Source organism: Lagenorhynchus albirostris, chromosome 2, assembly GCF_949774975.1.
Source record: "Lagenorhynchus albirostris chromosome 2, mLagAlb1.1, whole genome shotgun sequence".
Classification (NCBI taxonomy): domain Eukaryota; kingdom Metazoa; phylum Chordata; class Mammalia; order Artiodactyla; family Delphinidae; genus Lagenorhynchus; species Lagenorhynchus albirostris.
The window spans coordinates 30,681,898-30,708,093 of NC_083096.1; the positions used below are offsets into that span (position 1 = coordinate 30,681,898).

General features: G+C 38.5%; 2 pseudogenes; both read left to right on the forward strand.

Moving 5' to 3' along the window:
• The window catches only part of LOC132508513 (centrosomal protein of 78 kDa-like), a 384,029-nt pseudogene that overhangs the window by 122,212 nt on the left and 235,621 nt on the right, over positions 1 to 26,196 (forward strand).
• On the forward strand, positions 351 to 25,779 carry LOC132516420 (ferritin light chain-like; annotated as a pseudogene).

The following is a 26,196-nucleotide window of genomic DNA, read 5'->3' on the forward strand; positions in this document are numbered from 1 at the left end:
CAACTAGAAGATAACCTGTCACCCTGAGGTAGGCAACTCCTGAACTGTACCTGGTGGGGAAGGCAGGGCAGAACTTCAGGAGGCCAGCTGAGAGCACGGTGAACACCATGTCAGGAGCAGTCTCCAAGAAAGAGAATTTAATGTACAAAGGGATGACTAAAATATATTTAAGAGCTAGCACCCTGACCCCTCTTAAGGATGACTTACGTTGCTGGGGAAAAAATAAGAAGTGCTCGATGTAGAAGGTGAATAGCTTTATAATTCTCAGGAGAATCTTGGTACCAGGACCACACAATGAAGAACTTGGAGTCCCCATGGCTAATCCAGTAGAGAGAAAAGGAGAAACAGAGATGCGAGAGAAAATAAATGGAACTCTTGGTGCAATTTGGTGCTGCTGCAGGCCCAAGTCCAGGTATGTGCTCTCTATCTCCACATCTTAAATAAAAGCCACCGTGTTCCTCAGTCTTTCAGGTACTTAGAATTTCTCTTTAGAACCTGAAAATGGGGTCAGCTTTCCTGTCTGTATTGCTACAGTACAAAATAGAGGCAGGATGTGTGAAATAGTTCTCCATCTGGCAGAGGAGGCCTTGAAGCTGTGAGCCACTCACTGCAAACCAGCAGGACATGAAGGATTCTTGATCAGATCTGAAGCTACTGGGAGGCTTTTGAGGAGTAAAATCCCATAGTAAATACTGTACCTTCAATGGCCCCTTCTCCCTCTCTGTCCAGTCTTTCTCCACTCCCGTGGGGGCCCAAAGGGGTTAAATGAGCACTCTTTGACTTGTACTTGGTGGTCCCAGAACTTGACGTGGGCTTGGAGACTTCCATGAAATGTCTGCCTTCCATCTACTGGCTTGGGTTTCTTGGTCTCTCTGCTCCAGGCTAATCCCTTCAACCTGCTTTTTCCATTTCTGCCAGTAATCCCCCTCTCCAGACCTTCCTAATGCTCTTTTGGGGCGGGAGGAGACTTACTGAGGGCAATGTTTATTTCTAGAGGGAGAGGTGGCCACATGACTTCACAGTGGTCGTCCCGTTGATTATTCAGTTTCTGTCTAGATTAGTCGTGGGTGTTTGTGCACCCCAGCCTCACCCCCAGGAGGCTTTAGAACACTGTCCTTATCTCAGCCCTGAGCCTCTCTCTAGCCTCCTTCCCTCTCTCTCCTTACCCATCTTTACCCACAGACTCGCAGGCTTTCTGCACCTCTGAGGAAGATAAGCACTTCACAAAACCTCTGCTACAGAACCAAACATATTGAAATGATTCTTTACGAAGATACTGAAACAACAGAAAATGAATACATGACGATTGTTTCTCCTGAGGGTTCAGTTACCTAGGGGGCCTTTAGCAAACTTTGATTGATAAATCCTTTCCTTCCTTGGCAATAGTTGATCACACTGTGAGGAAAACAAGTTAGAGAATGGAAAAATAATATTTGGATTTCAACGAAATAATAAAGATGCAGGGACTATCTTTGACTTTTGCAAGGTGAGAAGGGAGTTTACATTTTGATTATTTGATGGCAGGAATCCCTTTTAAAACAGGGCCAGTCTGCATGATGCATTTAAAAATCAACCTTTTCAAATATAGCCATAACCCCCACAAGATTTCTTGATTTCTCTGGGTCAGATAAACCATCACATTTCACAGTGGTGCCCTGTATATGAAAGTGATAAACATAACCTGGAAGCACGGCAGTGGCTAAAAATATGGAGCTGGCAGCCATTCGCTGAAGTGATTTTTTGCTTTTAATTCATTGCATAAAATGCTAATGTCCAAATTCAGGCAGGTAGATCTTACCAACCATCAAGAGCTTCAACCCGGCTAACAATTAAGTATGCACTTTCAAACCTTACTTTGACTGCTCCAGAAATTTACTGGGTTTCTTTAATGCCTCTGTTACTATTTCCTTTGTGTCATTTTGTTTTTCTTTAAACACATAGCTGTGTGATCTTGGGGAAGTTATATTATTTCCTTGAGACTTGGTTGCCTTCTCTGTGAATATCTGGGTATAATTTTAGTATTGCTCAATAGAATTTTTGGTGATAATGAAAATATTCTATATCTGTACCATGCATTGCAGAATTCAGTAGCTACATGGAGCTAATAAACATCTTTGAAATATGGCAAATGCAACTGAGGAACTGATATTTTAATCTTATTTTTAAATTTGTTTAAATATAAATAATGCCATGTGGCTAGCATCTGTTGACAGTACAGATCTACATAATATTTTAAGGACACTCTCCACTCAAAAACTCTACCATTCATTAACTCAACCTAAATATTTTTGCCCTCTGACAAACAGGAAATAATTTATGTTTCCCTTGAAATTATCTCTCAAGACCTTTGTCAGTTTGGGGACATTATATTCTTAAAATTGACTTTGCTTTATGAAACTTTAATAATGTTGGAGTTTCCTGCCCTTGCTACCACCTTTGTGATGATGGGAAATATTGTAGATGATCAAGGACCATTTCAAGAGATCATGGAGAGAAACCTCCTTCTGGGTTTAATTTCATTATGAGGATGTCAAAATGCTAAATTACTTAAAATAAAACCCGTACTGTTTTTATGCTAAGTTATATTCTACATGTAGCTGGAAAAATGTTAAAAAGATTTTTAAAGAACTGCACATCTATTTTTGAAGCTGATTTGGCTGTTCAAGGCTTGCTAGCACTTTATCCATCTCAGTACTATTTCACTTAGTAAACAAATGCAGTTGCCATAATTGCTGCATATGTGTCTGTGTTCCCTTCTTGTTTATATGTTTTTGAAGTGAGAAACTATATTTATATCACAGCGCACAAAGCACAATATCCATTGCTAATTCAGATTGTGTTTTAAGATATGAGACAAAATTTAAGACTTTTACTGTAGTCATAAACATTTAGCAAACCAACCAGAAAATAAAAGCTAATTTTCAGTTGGTTGGCCAAGAACAGAAAAGCGAAGAATACCTAGTGCAAAACCATATCTCTAATAACTACTGTTGGATTTAGAGCACACACATGCTAAACTTATTTTAAAATATCTTCTTATCAAAGATTTGAGGTTGGACCTGAAAAGATATCAGAAGTGAAAATAGTCATGTGGTCTGACCAGCGTGGATCACACAAAGTAAGTGTATACTATATATAAAGTAGATAAATTACGAGGTCCTACTGTATAGCACAGGCAACTATATTCAATACCTTGTAATAACCTATAATGGAAAAGGATCTGAAAAATATATATATATCTGAATCACTTGGCTGTACACCTGAAACACAACATTGTCAATCAACTAGACTTCAAGTAAAACAAAACAAAACAAAAAAGTAAGTGTAAAGGGAAGTATAGTTTTATAAATTCACCTCTGATATCCAATGGACCAACTGAAAGACAACAGAAACTACAACTTTGTAGGAGACAGGACATGGCCAGCAAACTAGGCCATTACCCTCGGTAACGGTCATACCTGCCAAGAAATATACAGACTAGCCTGCATTCATGAATACATAGGAATTCTTCATTTATCTGGCATTATTAGGCAATGAGGTATTGTATGTTAGGAGAAGTTTTTTTTAAATGACAAATTTAAGAGGAGTTATTTTAACCTTCACTCGGTAATTTTTTTCTAAAATTAAGAAATGTATCTACTGGTGTATCTAATGTTTCCTTGATAACTCGGGGTCATCAGTTCCATCAACGTTTGCATGAATAATGTGAATGGAAACAAGATAGGCATGCTTACTGAAACTGAAAATGACACGGCACTGGCTGGAGTAACTAATGAGAGAGCAAGAAAACAAACAAAAATGAAAACAAACTGTGATCAAGAAACAATCAGTCAAGTTCTGACTTTCTGTACTTAGTTTCAAAACGAAATACCACAAATCCCAGAGAGAGACTCCAGCATCATTAGCTGTCTTTCTCCTTTGTTCCACCTTCCTTTCCTTTTCCTTCTATCCTAGATTGTTCCAGGAAGTGTTTATAGCTCCTTGCAAGACAAATTCTAATACTTGCTTTCTCTCACACAAACTTCACAATATGTCCATGTGATAAATGGTGTGGAGGTAAAAGACAATTCATCACAGGGACATCTCCTATGAAAATAAAATTAGAGACTAGCTTCTAAACATGCAGAGAGAAGGGCGTGGTGTCAGGCACTAATTTCCTTGCGATTTCCTCTCCATTTCTAATAGACGTTCTTATTTACCAAGATCCCTTTTCATTGGTGTCCCATTCCAGACTGCTCTACTCCACCCATCCTCATCCTGTAAAATACATTCACACTCTTTTGTGACCCTACTTATTTGCCCATTAAATAATCATAGAACTGTCGGAATTAAATATAGAGTGAAATTGAAATACTGGAGTCACTTGGAGGGTTTAGCAGCTCCACCAGAAAATACTGGGCATGGATTTAAAAGAGGCTGCGTGGGACTTGCTCTTGTCCAAGTTCTTTCTCAAGAAGTATCTGAAATAAGCCTAAATTCAGAGTTAATCAGACTGGCCTGCTTTCTCAGGTGGACTGGAACTCATTGCTCTTTCCCCTCAACTCCCTGATGTCAGTGGCACTTTCCGGAGGTGAGGTGGACTTCTCTGCCTACTGCAGAAGCTCAGTTTCCCCCCAGGCCCACTCCCTGTCTGAATCCCACACTGGAGGCCCAATGCCAGCCTTCCCAGAACATTCGTGGTCTCCTTTCAGTTTTTGACCTGCTCAGATTGAGTCCCTGTAGACTCTTCCTTAGCTTGAAACCTGATCTTCCACACCTTTCCCTGACCTCGATGGTTACCTTCCTACTTTAGGCCTCAGGTGCTTTAGCTACAAAATGATATAGTTGCCCTTAATTCTAAAGTCTTATTTCTAAAGCTCTACAATGTGATGGCTCCTTGAAAATGTTTCTCTTTGCTGGTTTTAATTTTGTAGAGAATTAAAACCCCAGCTACTCTAAAAGACAGTAAGTTACATTGGATAAGGAAAGTGTGCTTTTGTATTTAGATTAACAGGGATGGAAGACGACTTAGTATGTTTTAAGATACTCATGATCCATTCTCGTGAGAGTTGGGGGAAGAAGGGGAAGAGAGTTAATAAAATACCAAACGATTGTGACAAATTAAGTTCACCAAGATGTAGTTGATTAGTTACTACTTGAATAAGCCACACAAATCCAATTCAAGTTGTCCTTTATTTTTCTAAGAAGGATCCCAGTGAACTGAGTCCCATGTTCAGTGACTCCACGTTCAATGGCTTAGTCTTTAAAAACTGTTATGTTGCTGGAAGAAGAAATATTGCCCATCAGTCCTAATTGATGTTTAGCTATCACGCACATTTGAAATAAATTTATTACTTTGCCTGATCTCAGTGTAATGCTTTCCAAAGTGGCAAAGAGCACACGAAAAGTTATGGAGTCTCCATCTTCTACACTAAAGTGTGCAATAAATTACATATTATTTGGCCGTGAAATTCACAAGCCATAGAAACCACACCATTAGCAATGTATACAGTGGTAATCAGCAGGTAATGAGAATGATATAAAACCAAACAGACTGTGTATGTTGGCACTGCTGCCAATTAAGCAATTATTAAATGCATTCATATGCATCTACGCTAGGTAAGCTCTTTGAGGGCAAGTGCTATGAATTCTACATACCTGTCAGGATATTATATATAGACCAGTTTCTATGGCCTTTATTCAAAGACGCTGAGAAAGGGTTACTCTGGGTAAATTCAGACCTTTTCTCAATATAGAATTTGGTCAACATGCATTCTGAACAGCAAAATTTCACAGTGCTTTCAATTTTCCTACACTAATTGCCACCTCAGCAAATGCAGGATTAAGTATAATGGATTATAAGAATTTAGAAAGGAAAGATGGAAGAGAAGAAGGAAGGTAGAAAAAAGGTGGGTATGGAATACTTCAATATTTATGTAAAGAGTGGACCTAAAACTAACCTGAGGTTACCCTGAGCTATTAGCATACGCTATAGAAACTTAAATGAAAAAATAAAAAACCCAGCAAGGGAAACTCAAAGATTCTTTGTTTTTTCACTTTACTGCATATACACGTCCATCTTAAACAATCTATATGCTTATATCCAATAAGAGAGCATTGTTTCGCAAGGCTATTTGGGTTCTATCAGCATGTAAAGGTCGGACAACTCAACTTTAGCAGAGTTAGCCTTCAGATGAATAATTGCTTCTCTCAGGTTGTGAGCATTTGAATTTTCCAGAAATGTTTCCCAAAACATGAAAATTAAAAGAGTCCTAGGACAGCGTCCTTTAGAAGTTTTATAGTATCAAGGTTTTTGGAGGAAGAGTATCCTTGTCGATTATCAACACAATGATTCCAAGCAGGTCAATTTATGCTGAGAATATTATATAACAGAACCCACTTCACCTCCATTATACTGACAATGATCTTCGTTACTTCAACCTTGTGCTTCTTAGTAAAGTTGAAAATACTGAGCCAAGAACAGACAGTGACAATGCCAGAGACTCAGATGTACCTATAGGTGCCTTCAGACAACATCAGCCACCCAGGCTAAAGTTCTGGTTTAAAACATCCCAACATGAATGAATCTCAAAAACCATGTGCTGAGCAAGTGAAGCCAGATCAAAAGGGCACCTACTGTATTATTCAACTTACATGAAATTCTGAACTGGGCAAAAGTCATCTCTAAAGATAAAAAACAGATCCATGGTTGCCTTGGGGTGGGAGATGGGGATACTTTTGCAAAAGCCTAGGAGGAAACTTTCTAGGGTTTTAGAATTGTTATCTATCTTTATGGGGGTGGTAGTTATACAAATGTATACATTAATTACAAGTCACTGAACCGTTGACTAAAAATGTCTGCATTTTATTGTATGTAAATGATACCTTAATAAGGTTGATTACAAAATGAACCAAAACCAAAACAAAGCAGAAGAAAAAGCTCTCAAGACCTCAAAGGAAATACACTGTTTTCTTCCAGGGTACCAGACTGGAAATGAGGCATTGGTCTGTTCTACCCTCAGATTATCCCTAGGATTATCTAGTCTATTTTAAAGCACTAGAGTCCCCTATCAGGAAAACTCACCCCATGTTTAATTATTTTGATTTCTTCTCTGCCTCTTCTCCCAACACAGTGAAGCCATTCACGGAAGAAAAATCAGCTTTTTCCAACTTTGCATCATCGCATATTCTTTCCAAAGCTATTATTTATGGAATAAAATTTGGCTACACTTTGTAAAAATCTAGCTTTTTGAGACTTACAAATCTTAACAGTTAACCTATTGCCTCCACTGGAATTTATAAAAAAATTATTTTGAAAATGAATAGCTGAGACTTGACATTTTTGTTTTTTGTGATTTTCTCTTCCCCTAAGAGAGAAGTGAGTAGGAATGAGAAACACATACATAAAGAAAAAAATTATCTTGCTGCCTTTGCATGGTTATAATTTATAGGAGGCCCTTTTCAACAATAATCTATTATCAGAATCAATAAAATATAATCTCCATGAAGGCCAGGCCAGGATATTTGTCTCTTTTTCAGCAGATTGCAATACGAACCACATTCATGGATATGCTTTTTGATGATCTTTGTAATACTGTAACAGTTGACCATTTCCTCATGCCTCTTCACCTTAACTTAAACCTGGTTTTTCACTAATGACCTCACATTTCCTTCTCTAACACTTGGTTGTGGACCTCTTTTCCAACTCCAACTCCAACTCGCATTTCACTCTGGAACCAAAGGAAGACTCACACCTTCCTCCTTTTTAGTGATACTTGAATGTCATTACCATATTATGATCACCCTGAAGAATACCCAGACAATTGTTTTTCAGAGCCATCTGACAGTTTGTAGCTCTACCGCATTTGTCAAAAATATCCTAGTTTAAGATTTTGGTAATACAGCAACAGTAATTCCGAAGTCATTTATGACAATCAGTGTGGGAAACACCCTCCTTCGGGAAGATCCTTTGCCATACAATACTCTTTCCCTGTCTGATAATAGGGAAGAATGGCCGTGGAAAGTAACCTTTTGTGGAAAGAAATACTTGGCCTCGAGAAGGCTTGAAGTTCATACATTTTTCTTGAATTAGATTCTCCATTAATTACTTTATCCACAAAGAGGTAATTATCAGAGTTATGTAAGCAATTAAGGAGATGCTACTCCACATTCTTTCAGCTTGTTGACCCTTCTCACTTTATTTCATGTGGCTATCTGAAACATCAGTGATTTACATGTCTTTCTTTCTTTTTTTTTTAACAGATTTCTCTGTGTGTGTGTCCCCATGATGAAAACATCATTAAAGTAAAATATCATGAATAGACTCTTAAGAAGCAGAGTCTACTTAAAGTCCTGGAAAATATGAAAGCACTAATATTCACGAACAACTCTACACTCTGAAAGTTACTCCAAATTTTGTTGATCTCTCTTTTGTCTAGGAGTTTTTCAAATTTTCTACCATGATCATTTGTTAGTTTTATAATTAATTAGTAAAGGCATTACATCATACAATCTTTTGTTATCCATTGCAGTTTTAAAACTATTCCTTTCCTTGTCCTCAGCAGATATGTCATAGATTATTAGTACACAAGCAAAGACTTTCAACGTAACAGTACTTTATAGTGAGAAGAACTATACTGAGCTATCTCTATCCTAAGACAATGCACTAGAAAAGCACTAGGACTTCTTAAGCACTAGGAATACAGAGACGATCAAGGGGCAAGTTCCTTGCCTTCGAGTATACATAATCATTATAGCAAATGCTTAAATAGCACTTAGTATATAACTCACCACAGCAGTCTTATTATCCTCCTTTTTAATAGGTGAGCAGAGGAAGCCACAGGGAAGTCATAGGGTAAAGCCAGAATTTGAACCTAGGTAGGCTAGTACATTCTCCACGGCTTTAACTATTACGTTAAAATATATATATATATAAGTTATATATATATATATATATATATAACTCCAAGTATTCCAAAGTTACAAAACACTTATCTACCAAAACTCAAAAAGGAGCACACAAACTTGCATAGAAAATAAACATGTAAAAGTTCATAAAGAAACCACAATATAACCTGCTCCACATAATATACTGACTGCAGTGTACTGGGCCTCTCCCATCCTTAGGTAGATGGAAATTACAACAAAATAATACTTTTCACCCTTGGAAGCCACAGCATCTCTCATACCAACCAACCAATTACTTCCTTAGAGAGAACAGGAAATTAACCTGAATATCATTTTATATATATATATATATATATATAGCATTACTGATGTAGAATCTTTGTTTAAAGACAATAACTTCAATAGCAGAGGGAACTTTACCATTGCAGGCTTCAGATAACCTCTATATTTCTCAGATTTCATGCTAAATCATAAAATGCCGTATTGTGTCTGAAGCTATTTTTTCAATAGTCCATTTTCTTAAATGGATGAGCAAAGCAGTAAATACTGAGGGACATTTTGGCTCCCAAATCCTAAAGCCATTCTGATTATGCCTGGGTGATCATGGGGACGTCATCGGAACTACCAGAGGACTGGCTGAAATACCAGTTTTGTGGCCACCTTACAAATTAGAAATTATACAGAATCCAATTTTATTTTTTTGTTAAGTAATTCCTATGAGGCTTTTGGGATGTCAATGTAAAGTCCTTTCATGTGTAATCTTTATCCATTAGATAGGGAACAATGCCAATCCCCGTCATAAATACTTTCACAACCTGACACTGAAAATCCACTGTAGGGCATAGGACCTGCAAATAGGATATGAATCACACACATCCACTCATTCAGACAACCCACAAATATTCATTTTTAAGTCTACTATATGCCAATAATGTACTGGCCTCTCAGACGCTAAACCATGCTAAATGCTGAAAGAGACATAGTTCTGGCCCTCCTGGAACTTATTACCTACAGAAGTGCCTTCATTGTAAATGGTCAGGTCTCAGCCAATGCTATTATCATCAGTGTGTGACCAAATGATACAGCTTGCTTTCTAAACAAGTTCCACACTCTTTGCTTTCAACATTTTTGCTTTCCTTCAAGCACATAATCCAGTGGTCAATTTCTCCCAGTTAGTGAGGTTTGGGGAAAATGTACCCAGTGAACATTTCCTTGTGGCCTCACTCTTTCCTCACACTCTCCTCTGTGCTCTTGAGCTAAAGAGTCCTGGATTAAAGTCACTTGCTCTAACCTTATTATTTTAAAATACGGCTGCTCCTGCTTTGAGGATTTCCACTGGACCAACACAGCAGCAAAGCAGCACTGAATCAGAAACAGGTAAATTTCAAAATGACAGCTCTAAACATATCCACTCTCCTTTTGTTTTCCTCCTATCCCTTTGCTCTGAACACCTCTGCCCTGAGGCTTTGCCTTTACCCTTCTCTGATTATAGCTCCAAAAGGGTTTCCAAGAGCAGGGAGTATTTACGGTTTCATTTGCTCCCAAGTCCTTTGTGGAAAAGGATACTTGCTTCCTGATTCTTACTAATTCCACACTCACATCATCAACACAAAAATCATCATTTAAAAAAAAATCCTCAGCTTCATATTTCTTCTGGGCCAACACTGAAAGAATATTTTCAAAGAAACAATATCCTCTCTCCTTTGCTCTTCTGAGTTTCACGTTCTTACCTCCAGTCTCATTTTCAACCCTTATAACGGGATGCATCACAAAAACAGAAGAAAGTTCTTTGTGCTTTCCTGTACCAGCTAATTATTCTAATTTGTTCTGTCTCTACCGAACAGAATGTGAAATCAACACAAAGCCTTATTATGTGACCTCTTCCAAGGGAATGGTCTGAGAGTTGTCTATGTACTAATGAAGCTCAGTGTGTATTAAGGGTTGACTGAAGCAATCATCAGGAATTTTCATCCCTTAAATTAGTGTTTTCCACCAAATGCACATTTTCATTTCAGATAATATAACTTTTAAGTTCAGAATACAACTGGACAAAAGAAAAGAAAAAAAGGTAACCAACACAACATTAGCAGTAATAACACAGTAACAGCTATCATCCTTCCCTGAGGAATTCAGCCTACTTTATGGACACAATTTAGTACAAACTCATAAGAAAGCTAACAAAGCCCCAAACCACTTCACAACAGCGTAGAGAGGTAAAGGTCAGAAATTATTACTGCCAGACCCAGCAGACAATGGCACCTACCGGAAGGAGCACAGGACAGGAAAACCTGGAAGTCTGTGTTCCAGTTTCGGTTATTCCTGTAAGCATTAGTATGATCTGAGTGAACTCAGCCTGCCTTGCTTTTTCTGTTTATAAAAACCTACATCATCCTCTCAGTAGAATGAAATGCCACATCTGAAAAGTTGCAATCTCTTTAGGAAAGAAACAAAACTCATGCTTTCCAACCAAAATGGAATAATTCAGTCAATGGAGACTTAATAAAAATCTGCCATAAAGCAATTGTTTACTTGAAATCTATCTTTTGTGGTATATTTATTGGGGTAAGGAGTGTAAGCATATCATAATTAGAGTTACCAATTATTCCAGAAATCAAGGTCATTGAGTTCAGATTCCAACTTTGACCCTGACCCAGGCTTACAGAGATGTAAGATGTCCCAATACCTCATATCCACCATACATGGGAGAAACAAGGTATGCAGACAGATCCTCTTATAAATATCCCATATGTAGTGGTTTTAATACAGGGTCTCAGATTCATTGCCATTCTTCGCATCCAGATGTGGGCATTTTCCCTTGAATTTGGGCAGGCTTTCCATGGCTTCAAACAATAGAGCAGGGGTCAGTAAATTATGGCTGGTGGGCCAAGTCTAGGCCTCTACCGGCTTTTATAAATGAAGCTTTATTGGAACACAGCCATGTTCCTTAGTATATGTATTGTTTGTGTCTGTTTTCACATCACAGAAGCAGAGCTAAGTAGTTGCAAAAGAGACTGTATGGCTTGTAAAGCCTAAAATATTGACTGTCTGACACTTTATGGAAAAAGGTCTCCAAAGCCTGCAATAGTATATAATGAAAGTGATGTACATCTTATGTAACATCTAAGACTAGGTCATAAAAGGTCATGCAGCATTTGCATGATTCTCGTGGAATGCTTCAACCCTGGACACTCATTCTCTTGGGATACTCTATCTTGAATCCTAACTACCACGTTATGAGAAGTCCAAGCCACATGGGCAGCCATCTATAGGCACTCCAGTCAACAGTCCTTGTTGGGCCCAGTCTTCAAGGGCCAGACATGTGAATTAAAATTATCTAGATGATTCCAGCCCCAGCCATCTGAATCCTCATGAGCTGAGGTTTCAGACATCAGTCATGGAGTAGAGACAAGCCATCTCCTCTGTGTACTGTTTGAATTGCTGACCCACAGAATCTGGGCACATATTAAAATTTTTGTTTATTTCACCACTAAGTTTGGACTTCTTTATTATGTAGCAATAGATAACTATAGCACTGTGTCTGTACACAGATCTACATTTCACAGAGCACATACTTTTAGATGTGAATGTTGACTGCTCAATTTCTAAGAAGAACGTATACACACACATAGGTACAAACTGTTTATGTATATGTAAATATTAGACCTATATAAACTAATCTATATTATCCATAAAATGAGGGGGCTTTGATAATGGCTAACATTATTTTTCAGTATTTATTGTGTTCCAAGAACTGATAAATTCTTGCATTGTATGAATTTTCTCTTTTAACCGTCATAGCAACTCCCTAAGAGAAGTAATGTTATCTCTATTTTATAGGTGAGAAAACTGAGGTAAAACAGATAACATGCTCAAGAGTACTCAGCAAGTAAATTTTAGAGTCAAGATTTGAACCCAAGTTCTCAAGTTTTAGATCCCTTACTCATACTCACCAAGCTATATACTGAGGAAGAGGATGAAAGCTGAAGCTATTACCTCATGCTCAAGAAGTTAGACAGAAACTTAACAGGTATATTTGAAAGAAGACAGGACTTGGAGTCATAAGTCCAGAGCCTGAGTTATGAGATGAATTCTCCTTTCATCTAGATATAGGTTTGTTTTTAGAAAATGAAGAAGATCACTGCATATTTTGATTGTTAATTTCTGTACTTAATGATTACCAAAGAATGGAATTTCACCAGGGAGCTATTTTGCAATGACATAAACTATTTTATTTTTTTGGTTTGTTTTTGTTTTTGTTTTTGCGGTATGCGGGCCTCTCGCTGTTGTGGCCTCTCCCGTTGCGGAGCACAGGCTCCGGACGCGCAGGCTCAGCGGCCACGGCTCACGGACCCAGCTGCTCCGCGGCATGTGGGATCTTCCCGGACTGGGGCACGAACCCGTGTTCCCTGCATCGACAGGCGGACTCTCAACCACTGCGCCACCAGGGAAGCCCGACATAAATTATTGATTCAAAATCAAACCATTATTATAAATTGTTGATTCAAAATCAAATCTTTATTAAGTCTCCCTTGCATCATAAGTCTTTCCCACTATTCTTTTCTTTTGAAACCCTTTCCTGTCTACTCTTGGCCAAAGCTTGAAGCCTAATTTAACACTTGGAAATAAAATAATAAAATAGTCATAACACAGCAATTCCAATGCCTACTGAAACGGAAGCTCTAAATAATTTTTTTTTTTAAGTTTTTTTTTTTTTTTTTTTTTTTTTTGCGGTACACGGGCCTCTCGCTGTTGTGGCCTCTCCCGTTGCGGAGCACAGGCTCCGGACTCACAGGCCCAGTGGCCATGGCTCACGGGCCCAGCCGCTCCGCGGCACGTGGGATCCTCCTGGACCGGGGCACAAACCCGCGTCCCCTGCATCGGCGGGCGGACTCTCAACCACTGCGCCACCAGGGAAGCCCTCTAAATAATTTTTCAGATAATTTAGGAAATTAAAAATATTTACATCATAGATGCAAAGACAGAAGTTACTTGTGTAATAAATGGTGAGACAAAAAGTTTCTGGTCAAGTAGATTTGTTTAAATATGAACACTAATCTGAGTTCTACCCCTGTGCTAAAACCCAATGACAGGTTGCATACAGCTTCTAAAGGGATATAGTTCAGTGCATTGGGTCAAATTCATGCCATAAAATGTGGTATTAGTAGTAGTACTAGAAGACAGAGTGACTGTCTTCTTTGGGACATAGATGAAGACCCCAAGATAGACAATATCAAGGACAAATTATGTAGAATAAGATATTATCTCAGTCCTTGGAACATGTCATCCAGGATAGAAAAAGAAGTAGATTTATTATCAAGTACATGAAGCCAGAGACAGTAAGCAATGAGTGGTAGTTGGTTAAAATAGACAGGTTTTAGAAGTAGAGGCACGGACGTAGAAAACAAATTTAGGGTTACCAGGAGATTGTGGCAGGGAGGCTAACTTGGGAGATTGGGACTGAAATATACACACTACTATACATAAAATAGATAACTAATAAGAACCTGCTCTTCTTATTAGCACAGGGAACTCCACTCAATACTCTGTAATGGGCTATTTGGAAAAGACTCTAAAAAAAAATAAAATTGGGGCTTCCCTGGTGGTGCAGTGGTTGAGAGTCTGCCTGCCGATGCAGGGGACACGGGTTTGTGCCCCGGTCCGGGAAGATCCCACATGCCGCGGAGCGGCTGGGCCCGTGAGCCATGGCCACTGAGCCTGCGCGTCCAGAGCCTGTGCTCCACAACGGGAGAGGCCACAACAGTGAGAGGCCCGCGTACCGAAAAAAGAAAAAAAAAAGTGGATATATGTATATGTATAACTGATTCACTTTGCTGTACACCTGAAACTAACACAACACTGTAAATCAACTATACTCCAATAAAAATTTTTTTAAAAATTAGGATTTAAGAACCATAGTCAGGGAGCAGTGTGGATTGGAAAGATCTGTCAAGAAATATTTCTGCATCCTCAGACAGTGCTCCCCAAGCTGGCTATTGCAAGGGTGAGCATTTAAGAGATCTCTGACCTAAGGAGGACATGAGATTAACAATCTATCCCAATATGCATGAATTATTCTCCTCGGTGCTATCAGAAATCAGATGGCATCCTAGAGCAAGCGTCAGCAGATCTTTTCTGTACAGGGTCAGATAGTAAATATTTTGGATTTTCTGTACCATACGTCTCCGTTGCAACTGCCCATCTGCTGCTGTAGCACAGAAACAGCCATGCACAATACGTTAATGAATGAGTGCGGCTGTGTTCAAGCAAAACGTTATGTACAAAACCAGGAGTCAAGCGAGATCTGATCAGTGGGCCAGAGTGTGTGGACTCCAGTTCTGGGTCAGTGTTCACAGCTGAATGAGTCATGAGGCCTTAAGTTCCAGTTCTCATTGTACTACTTTCTACCTGGGTGAACTTGGGTTCATCCTTTTATTTATATGGGCCACTGTATTAGTCAAGGTTCTCCAGAAAAACAGAACCAACAGCATGTGTATACAATGTGCCCATATATACTGATAGATATAGATCTAGATATCGATATTGATGCCTAGATCTATATCCATATCTATATAAAGATAGAGAAAGAGAGAGAGAGATTTTAAACAATTGGTTCACACAATAATAGAGGCTTGGTAAATTCAAAATCTGCAGGTTAGCCTGTCTAGAGACTCTAGGAAGACTTGCAGTTCAATTTCTGTAAGTCTTCTGACAGAATTCCTTTTTGCGACAGGGAGGTCAGTCTTTGTTTTATTAAGAGCTTCAACTGATTGGATGAGGCCCATGCATATTATGGAGGATAATCTGCTTTACTCAAAGTCTGCCACCAATTTAAATATGAATTTCATCCAAAAACACCATCACAGGGACTACCCTGGTGGCACAGTGGTTAAGAATCCGCCTGTCAATGCAGGGGACACAGGTTTGAGCCCTAGTCTGGGAAGATCTCACACGCCATGGAGCAACTAAGCCTGTGCACCACAGCTGCTGAGCCCGTGCACCTAGAGCCCATGCTCTGCAATGAGAAGCTACCGCAATGAGAAGCCCGCGCACCACAACAAAGAGTAGTCCTCGCTTGCTGCAAATAGAGAAAGCCCACGTGCAGCAACGAAGACCCAATGCAGCCAAAAATATAAATAAAACATAAAAATTTAAAAAAACACAAAAACACCATCACAGAAATATCCAGAATAATATTTGACCAAATAACTGGGCATGGTGGCCCAGACAAATTGACATGGAAAATTCACCACCTAAGCCATAGTTTTGTCACCTTTTACTGAGAAATATGACTTATCTGAACTATTTTGATACCTAGAAGATATCTTCTAGAGGTAACACCCTCAGTTTTTTACACGGTAGGCAGTAGAGGGAAAGAGTCCATTTGCCCAGTCAGATGACACCTAAAGGATAAAATTCTGTCTTTTCTCTCCAACCCACAAGGATGAATGCCAAAAATACATCACTTATATCTGCTTTAGCTAACATAGGATAGGTCTGGAACAGACCTATGCTCCCAGTAAGTCTCATGAAATGCTGTTTCATTAAGGGGAGACTTTACTTGCTAAGATTAGAATCAAAACAGGGTGGTGGATGAAAAACTGCCCAAGGATATAAGCTCATGCAAGGAAGCAGGAGAGAGAATGGGTATCCGAAGATGTGCGCTCTGAGCCAACACTAATTCCACAGCATCAGGTTGTAATTCAAGGAGCCCAACTGCTGGGGTTTTTTTCCCCTTCTTTTTTCCCCCAAAGAGGGACAAGCATACTGACAAAGGAAGAGCATTAGTCACCACAGATAAATTCCTTTTTAGAGGTGATCTCGCAAATGATTTGGCTCAATGTAGACAATGATTTGGCTCCAAAAACCATAAGCTAGGGCATTTCATTCCAGGTCCCTCTTCAAATATCCATGATGGGTAAAACTTTGGCATCAGTAGGGCTTGAAATCTCCCCAGGTGATTATAATATGCAACCAGGGCTGAGAAACTGGAGATGTAGAGAGAATTTAAATTGAACTTTAGTTAAACAGTAAAACAAGCTCCGACTCTACTGGCTGGAGCTAGACAAGGGATATGGATTTAGTGGGATGAGAAGATAAAGAACACCAGGGAGTAAATCAGATGCTTTACACCTGTGCTTAGCTAATTGCTACTCAGATAATTCAGACAATCTTACAGCACCTGAACCCTGAAAGTCCTTAGTTCTGTTTAAAAAAAAAGTAACTCTTCAAGTAACTGAACTCTGAGAATAATGTAAATCATAAAGAAAAAGAAGAAATCTTATTTTTGAATTAGTTCATTTCATATATACTATTTCACTTTCATGGTACTAACTAGTTATCTTTCTTTTCATTTTATGTTTGAGGAAAGTAAGGCTTTAAAAATCTCAGTAATTTTCTCAAGGTCACTTGTTAAGGGTGTGGGAGGCAGCATAATGGCTCCTAAAAATGCCTTCACCCTGATCCCTAGAACCTATTAATATTTTACCTTACATAGTAAAGAGGACTTTGCAGATATGACTGAAGTTATAGACCTTGAGATAGAAAGATTATCCTGGATTACCTCATGGAACAAATCTAATTGCATGAGTCCTTAAAAGCAGAAAACCATTCCCAACTGTAGAAAGAGAAAGAGAGAGATGTCCTAATAGAAGCAGAATCAGAGAGATGCAGCATTTTGGGTTTTGTAGGTGGAGAAAGGGGACTCTGAGTCAAGGACTACAAGTGACCGCTGGAAGCAGATAAAGTCCAGGGAACAGAAACACCCATAAGAGCCTCCAGAAAAGAATGTAGCTCTGCCAACACTTCTTTTTTCTTTTTTAACCATATTTATTGGAGTATAATTGCCTTACAATGGTGTGTTAATTTCTGCTTCATAACAAAGTGAATCAGCTATACATATACATATATCCCCATATCTCCCCCCTCTTGCATCTCCCTACCACCCTCCCTTCCCTATCCCACCCCTCTAGGTGGACACAAAGCACAGAGCTGATCTCCCTGTGCTTTGTGGCTGCTTCTCACTAGCTATCTATTTTACATTTGGTAGTGTATATATGTCCATGCCACTCTCTCACTTCATCCCAGATTACCCTTCCCCCTCCCTGTGTCCTCAAGTCCACTCTCTATGGCTGTGTCTTTATTCCTGCCCTGCCCCTAGGTTCTTCATAACCAATTTTTCTTTTTTTTTTAGATTCCATATATATGTGTTAGCATACGGTATTTGTTTTTCTTTTTCTGACTTACTTCACTCTGCATGACAGTCTCTAGGTCAATCCACCTCACTACAAATAACTCAATTTCATTTCTTTTTATGGCTGAGTAATATTCCTTTGTATATATGTGCCACATCTTTATCCATTCATCTGTCGATCCTGCCAACACTTTTACTTTACTCAATTGAGACCAATGTCAGACTTGTAATAAATTTACATTGTTTTGAGTCACTAAATTTGGGGTAATTTGTATGAAAGCCATAAAAAAAATACAGAGGTCCTACAAGAGCCAGGCTATATATTTATACTTAAGTATTTCTGAAATGAATTTAACCTTGTGATTGACAGCAGCAGCAGTAGCTTCCAAGGGATCCCACCACACACTGGAGGCAAAAGCAGCCTAATACAAAGCAGTGACAGCAGCAGGTCACTGCCCCACACTTGGGGTAGAGGGGGACTTGATCTACTATAGCAGCAGCATAGCCTGAATGGGAACCCATCCTCCTGTGGCACTAGTCCCATCAACATTAGTCTAATCTGCTAGCATCTGCTGTGCCAACAGGCCCAACATATACAAACCCTCCAACTCAGTAGCATTAAGTGAGCCAGGCTCAGTGTTTCCTGAAACTCATATCCAATGGCACTGGAAATCCAAGGTATCACCTACTGTTATGGAAACATAAACAATAACAGAAGACTGGGAACTTCAGAAAGAAAAGGGGAACAATGGGATGGGTGAAAACAAATGGGGTAAATATAAGAGACTATCATTAGCCTCATGAGTTTCTTAAATTCTATATGATTGTCAAAGCAAAAATGATGACACCACCTGATGTGGTTCTCAATGTAGAGAAAGGAAATACTACAAAAAATCATACTTTAAAACTGGGAAATATTAAGAGACCTAAATGGAAGTAAAATTTTGAAACTTCACTTGAAGTAATAAAACACTGATTCCAGTAGGCTATGATAAGTTACATACGTATAGTGTAATGCCAAAAGCAACCACTAAGAAAACTATACAAACAGTATACACAAATGATTCTAAATAAATTAAATTAAAATGGACTTATTAAAAAATGTTTAAGTAAAACCCACAAGAAGGCAAAATAAGAGAAACACAGGATTGAGAAACTAAGGTAAAAGACAAAACAAAAAATAACATGGTAGACCAAATCTTTGACATGGCAATAATTACATTAACTGTAAATGATCTAAATAACCAAGTCAAAGACAGAGATTGGAAGAGTAGATTAAAAAATCGCAAGCATGGTCCAACTATATACTGTCTATAAGAAGCTTACTTTAAACATCATGATATAGGTAGTTCAATGTAAAAGGATGAAAATGATATATCATGTGAACATTAATCAGAAAAAGCAGGAATGGCTATATTAACATCAGATAAAGTAGAATTCAGAGCAAAGGAAATAATTAGGGGCAAAGAGGGTCATTACATAAAGATAACAGGAATAATCCACCTAGATGACCTAGTGATAGTAAATGTGTGTGCACCAAACAACAGAACTTCAAAATACATGAAGCAAACACTGAAAAAGGTTAAAGGAGAAAGTTTTAAATCCACAATTATTATTTGAGACTTCAACACAGCAATTTATAGAACTACCAGAGAGAAAAATCAGCAAGGATATGGAAGAACTGAAAACAGCATCAATCAGCAGGATATAACTGACATTTAAAGAACGCCCTCAATAAGAACATAATACATATTCAAGTGTCCATGGAACATTCACTCATATACCATATACTGGGCGATAAAAAAACATTAGCAGATTTAAAAGAATTAAAATCATAGAGAGTATGTTCTCTAGCCATAATGGAATCAGACTAGAAATCAATAAGAGAAAGACAACAGGAAAATCTTCAATCACATGAAAACTAAACATCACAATTCCAAATAACTCATGGGTAAAAAAGACAGCATCAAGGAAAAATTTTTAAATGCATATAATAAAAGAAAATGGAGATATAACAGATCAAAGTTTGCGGAATGAAGTGAAAGCAATGTTGAAAGGGAAGTTCATAGCACTAAATTGGGAAAGAAAATAATTCAAAGCAATAATCTAATTTTCTATATTAAAATAGTAAAAAAGGAAGAGGGAAAAACACTAAACAAGCAGAAAGAAGGAAATAATAAAGATGAAACAGAAATCCATGAAACTGAAAACAGGAAAATGGGGGGGAATCAATGAAACAAAAGGCTGGTTCTTTGAAATAAACAATCTAATCAATAAAGATCTAGCAAGACTGATAAAGATAAAAAGAGAGATGGTACAAATCACAGATATCAGAAATGCAACCAGGGATACCATGATATATCCTGCAGGTTAATGAGGGACAAGTTATTATGAACAAGTCTACACTACAAATTCAAAAATGTAGATGAAATGGGCCAATGCTTCTACACCCAAAACTACCAAAACTCAGCCAAGATGAAATAGATAATCTCAATTTTCCTGTAACCATTAGAAACACGGATTTTTCATTTAAAAACTCCCAAAAGAAATATTCAGGCTTAGATGTTTCACTTTTACCCAAGACTTAAAGAATTAACACCAACTTTACATGATTTGATAAAAAACAGAAGTAGAGGGAACAGTTCCTAATTAATTTTATGAAGCCAGTATTACCTTGATACCAAAACCAGACAGGGATAGTATAGAAAGAAGAAAACTACAGACCAATATTTTTTATGAAATTGGCTGTAAAAATCCTCAGCCAAATATTAGCAAATTAAATCCAGAAATATATAAAAAGAATAGTATACCATGACCAAGTGGTATTTATTCCAGTTATGCAAAGTTGGTTAAATATTTGAAAATTAAACAATGTAATCCACCATATCTAATAGATTAAGGGGGAAAAGTCATGTGATCCTATCCATTAATGCAGAGAAAGCATTTGACCAAATCCAATCCCATTCATGATTTTAAAAAAAGAAGAAAAAAAACTTCAAGCAAACTAGGAATAGAAAAGGAACATACTGAAACTCATAAAGATGATCTACAAACAACCTATACCGACATTATATTTAACTGTGAAAGACTGGATGCTTTCTCTGTAAGATCAGAAACAAGGCACCGATATCTGCTCTCACCACTTTTATTAAATATATTACTGGAGGTTCTAGTAAGAAAATAAAGCAAAAATAAATAAATACATAAATTTAAAAGTTAAAGTTTTAAAAAGTTTATTTAAAAGATAAAAGGACTATTCCTACTATGTTGAATAGGAAGGAACATATCCTACTGAATGTTGAATAGTAATATATCCTATTATATTGCATAAGGAGAAGTAAAGTTGTATCTGAAGATGAGATGATAATCTAAATGGAGAAAATACCAAGGAATTCACAAAAAGCTTGAGAAATAATATTAGTTTGTAAATGATTTAGAGTACAAGATCACCACAATTTTATCAAATTATATATTAATAACAAATGTGTAGAAGCTTAAATAAAAATATGTGATGCCATTTACAACTGACTTAAATAAATACTTAAATATAAGCCCAATAAGACATTTATAGGACCTCTATACTGAAAATTACAAAATGCTGATGAAGAAAAATTAAAAAGTCCCAAACAAATAGGGAGACATACCTTGTTCATGGATTAGAAAACACAACATAATAAAGATGTCAATTCTCCCCAAGACAAGAAGCTTAACACAATTACTCTTAAAATGCCCTCAAGGTTTTTGTGGATATAGACAAGCTTATTCTAAGATTTATGTGGTAAGAAGAGGCTGAAGAATAGCTAAAACAATTTGTAAAGGAAGATTAAAATGGGAGGAATTAATCTACCCAATTTCAAGATTTTGCAGTAATGATGGAGGGTAGATACATAGATCAATGGAATGGAATAGAGAACCCAGAAATAGACTGACATAAATACATTTAACTTGTTTTTGACAGCAGTGCAAAAGTTATCAAGGAAGAATAGACTTTTCAAAAAATGGTACTGAAACAGTTGGACATCCCTCGACAAAAACAAACAAAAAATGAACCTTAACCTCCACACCTTACACAAAAATTAAATCAAAGTGGATCATAATCTTAAATATAAAAGCAGGACATTTTTAGAAAAACAAATAGGAGAAAATGTTTGGCATCTAGAACTAGGGGAATAATTCTTAGACTTGACACCAAAAGTATGATCAATAAAAGCAAAAACTGATAAATTGGATCTCATCAAAATGAGTTAAAAATGCTTCATAGAAGATCCTTTTAAGTGGATGAAAACTCAAATTACACAGTAAGAAAACATATTTGAAAATCCCATATGAGACAAATGACTTGTATCTATAATATACAAAGAACTCTCCAAACAACTTAAAAAAATCCAACTAGAAAATAGGCAGAAGACAGGAACAGACATTTCATGGAAAAGAATATACACATGGCAAAGAAGCACATGAAAAGATGCTCAACATCATTAGCCATTAGGGAAATGCAAATTAAGACCATAATGAGATGTCAGAGAACAACTAAAATTAAAGTATAGTGACAACATCAAATGCTGGTGAGTACGTAGAAAAATTATATCACATCACTGGTGGGAAAATAAAATGGTTTAGCCACTCTGAGAAACAGCTTGACAGTCTCTTTTAATCCTAAAAGTAGATTCACCCTACAATGCAGTAATTGTACTCTTGAGCATTTATCCAAAAGAAACAAAAACTTAATTAAGTTCCCACAGAAACTTACACATAAATGTTCATAGCAGTTTTATTTATAATAGCCAAAAACTGGCAACTACCCAAATGTCTTTCAGTGGATGAATGTTGAAACAAATTGTGATAAAATCTTATGATAGAATACTACCGAGCAACAAAAAGGAACAAATTATTAATATATGCAAAAATTGAAATGAACTTCAGGGGAATGATGCCGAGGGAAAAATTTTGAAAAGCCAATCTCCGAAGATTAAGTAATTCATGATTATGTTTACATATTATTCTTAAAATAACAAAACTGTGGAGATGGAGAACAGATTAGAAGTTGCCAAGGGTTAGAGTGGGGGTAGAAGGTACAGCGGGGGAACTCTGTGAGGTTTTTGTGGTCCCAGTACAAATAATACAGCAATCTTGGTTTTAATCCCTAAAGATTTTTAAAAGCAATTCCTAATAAGAGGTGTCCAGATATTTAGCAATGGCAGCAGATTAGAGGTATAGCTCCCCAACATGACGACCTCAAAAGAGATCATACTAATTCAATGCATATGTTAATTTCAAAAAAAAAAGGCCAGTCACAATATTTAAATGGTATATATCTTAACGATATTATTCTAAGTATCCAGCTATACCAGATGGACTAGCAAGATTTTCTGTACCTTCAACCTTATTTAAGACAGTTAATCTTATAATAAGACAGTTAAAAAAAGAAAAAGAAAAAAAAACAAACCTCAACTACAGTTGGATATTCTCATAGGAAGATGAGGTGAAAATATGTAGCAGCGGTTCAAAAGCTTAAGCAGTGGCACCTAAATTTGGTTGCGCATTAGAATCATCTGAAGCACTTTTAAAAAACCCTCACACCGACGGTTGGTCATCCTAGACCAATAAAATCATTTTAAATCTCCTCAGACGATGCCAATGTCTAGCCAGAACTGAGAACCAGTGGACTAAGCAGAAGGGGATGTTTCTACAAAGGTCTCTTAACAATAAGTCCTTTCACCCAATCAGATTTACCTCCCCGCAAAGGGCTAAAGAACGCTAGATGTTGTCCATACTTGCTTAGCTTTAATTAGCACTTGTGACTTGCCCAAAACCTAGATCATGTTTCCCCTACATTTCATGTTATTCCCTAAGTTTTTCAAACCCAGGGCTAAGGGGTTTGCCAGGATGAGATTTTAAGTGCTCACACAGGGGAAGTCCCTGGCAAACCAGGACAGCGGTCCCTCTACATTGAAATGTAAAGCATCCTAAATAACCCTGCCACTGCTCCCAGATCCTAGTCTGTGCCAACCAGTGGAGAAAAGGCATTCTCCATTACTACCACGGCAAATGCTGCTGTACTTGCCTTGGCTGGTCCCTATCTTTTCCAGGCACCACTCCCCTTCACCTGCTGGTGGATGCTTTGGCCAGCTGACAATGCAGATATTTTCAAACTTTAAGGTGAATAAAAATCATCTGGAGGGCCTGTTATAACAGAGATCACTGAGCCCCACCAGAGTTGCTGATTCCATAGGGCTGGGACAGGGCCCTAAAACTTGAATATCTGACACATTATCGGGGATGCTGGTAAAGCTGGTCAGGTTGTTACCGAATACAGGTTCATGTGTCTGAAGCACAGTGAGGCCAAACAAACCTAAAGGTTGGAGTCTGGAGCAGAGAAAGGTTTATTGCAGGATCGAGCAAGGAGAGGGGTGGCCCATGTTCCAAAACACCCTGAAATCTCCAAAGGATTTCAGCAAAGCATTTTTAAAGGCCAGGTGAGAGAGGGACGTCCCAGGGAATGTGATCAGCTCATGCACAATCCTCTGATTGGTTGATGTTGAGGCCACAGGGCAGGTAACATTATCCATCCTTAGGTGCCAGAAGGTCTGGGGGCTACGTGCTCACGATCATCAAGGAGTTAATTTCTTCCATTGGGTGGTGGTTTTTAGCATCTTAAAACTCAAGAAACATGCCTGAGATACTATTATCTGAGTACTTCAGAGAGGAACTACAGCAGAGGATATGGGCGATGGGTCTGTCCTAGGAAGGCCCCATAGGGTTCTGCTTGGTTACAAGGTGACCATACTTTGAGAACCACTGCTCTAGTGGCTTGGAATGTTAAGAAAGTAATGGAAGAATCCCTTCCCAGGTCTAGATTCTAGTATCGCCAGCTATTTTGGTGGGGGGAAGGGTAAGTTTTGTCCTTACTTGGACTTCTTGTTCATTTATATCAAAGCCTATTTGAGGCAGTGCGCTCAGCAGTCCTGCAGTTCTGTCTTTTGCTTCAACAGTGTTTGGAATGAACAGACCCAGGGACACTCCTTGCTCCAGCCCCCGACCACCCTCCAACCTTTCTTCCTGTCGCAACCTTTGGAATCAGCCACTCAGCTATCCTCAGCCTCCAGGACAGGCCAACACCGGTTTTTGAGCTTAGTTCCTTATCACTGATCAACCACGAGTTCCCAGGTTCTTCAGAATTATTCCATCGAGGTGGAGGCCGCCGTCCACTGCCTGTTTAACATGCATCTGGGGACACTTACCTCTCTCTGAGCTTCTATTTCGACAGCAACAATGGGACTCTGGACAGTGTGGGCCACATTTTTCGCCAACTGGCTGAGGAGAAGTGTGAGGGCGCCCAGCGTCTCTTGAAAATGCAAAACCAGTGCTGTGGCCGCGCCCTCTTCCAGGATGCGCGGAAGCCTTCTCAAGATGAGTGGGGTAAAACCCAGGACGCTGTGGAAGCCGCCATTCTTAGGGAGAAGGACCTGAACCAGGCACTATCGGATCTGCGCACCCTGGGTTCCGCCCGCGGAGACTCCCACCTCTGTGACTTCCTGGAGAGCCGCTTCCTGGAGGAGCAGGTGAACCTCATCAAGAAGATGGGCGACCACCTAACCAACCTCCACAGGCTGGCTGGTCCGCAGGCTGTGCTGGGCGAGTATCTCTTTGAAAGGCTCACCCTCGAGCACAAACAGGAGTCTCTGAAGTCCAGCGGCCTCTGAGGAGCCCCTCTGGCGTCAGAGCTTCTGCCTGATGCCCCGCTCTGCAGCCACTAGGCAGCTTTGTAACTGCCCTGGAACCCTCTCCCAAGCCTTGGACCAAATGGAAACAATAACGATTTTTGCAGAAGAAAAACAAAAAGCCTATTTGAAACACAAACAGAATAAAGAGAAAAAAAGAAATATATATATGTATATATATATACATATATATATTCATGTTCTTTTAACATATGAATTGCCCCACTTTATCTGTGTGAAATAAGTTTGTTCCCGTTATTGGGCTGGTTCTCAAGCTTTTCTGCTCGTTTGAATTACCTAAAGAGCTTTTAAGAGAAACATTGTTGTCTGGGTCCCAGCCCCAGAGATTTTGATTCAGTAGGTCTAGGGAGGAGCCTGGGCACGGGGAGGTCTCAGAGT